Below are 1,236 nucleotides of genomic sequence, written 5' to 3' on the forward strand. Positions count from 1 at the left end.
AAGCGAACTCTCCCAGCACAGCGCACGCGCCAACACATCCGCACAGCTGCGATACAAACCACCAGCGAGAACCGCTGGGGCGACCGAGCAGCAGACGGCGTCGCGGCGCCGAGCGCCGGGCGGCGGCGCATCCTCAACGCACACAGTCCTCAATCGGACCAGCACACTGAAGATGTCCACCGCGCTTCGCACCGGGCCCGCGAGGACCTACTTTGGCCGCACGGCGCCGCGCGCAGGGTGCGCCGGCGCGCAGCTGCGACGCCTGCCGCGTCCGTCGGCCGGCGCGCCTGCCACTGGCCGCCCCCACCAGCCGGCTGTAGCGCGTGCGCCCACGCACCGCGCGGCCAGCACGCCGGGAGGCGCCCCCTCACCGGCCGGGGACGGTCCCACCCAGCCACCGCCGCGTATCGCTTCACACCCAGATGCCGTTCAGTTTCGTCGGCATGGTGGGTATCGCTGGAACAACCGGTTCGTACCTCAACCTATCGTCGCCATCACCGATTCACCCCTAGCGAGAACAACCGCACCACAACAGGTTACCATTTGTTCATTTGCGTAACTTCACCAGAAAACGCAGGCGTCCATCGCCATTTGCAACTTCAACGATTATTGCATGCCTGTGTCAGGTGTCACGCCACACTACGTCTGCCCACATACACGCAACAAAATGTGCACGCCTAGACAATACGTGGAAGGTGGCCCCCGTACGTATGCGATGTCCATTGCTCGAACGACTGTCAACCGGCCTCTGTAGCATGTCGCAGATATGGAACGCGGTGCACCATGCCATCACGGTGTGTGAGGAGAGACGACTAGGTCCGAATACATCAACAGACAGCTCATGCTGATCGCCATCCACGGCGTCCGTTCCTCCCACACGTCTCTATGGCGTACCACACTGCAATCCAGCTCTCATAGGGAGACGACACGTAGCTGCGTGCACAATATTTGCACTGTATGGTCCGCCGTTTTTGGGCGCAGTCGTTGTACGGTCACACATGTGCCACGATGTATCATTCGGTACATAAGGACGAATGTGCAGTACAGATTGTGGTTTACGCGTACGACATTAGCGGACGGTTGACACAGGCCGCACCACAACGTAGCCTGAGTACGTCGCATGCGAAGGGCATTGAACATGCAAACTTCTCACCAACCAGCTTGCGAAGGCAGGGGGGCAAGGTGGGGACGTGGGGAGGGGCGGCATGTACGTCCTGCTGCCATCCACATTACAGT

Source organism: Schistocerca piceifrons, unplaced genomic scaffold (assembly GCF_021461385.2).
Source record: "Schistocerca piceifrons isolate TAMUIC-IGC-003096 unplaced genomic scaffold, iqSchPice1.1 HiC_scaffold_351, whole genome shotgun sequence".
Classification (NCBI taxonomy): domain Eukaryota; kingdom Metazoa; phylum Arthropoda; class Insecta; order Orthoptera; family Acrididae; genus Schistocerca; species Schistocerca piceifrons.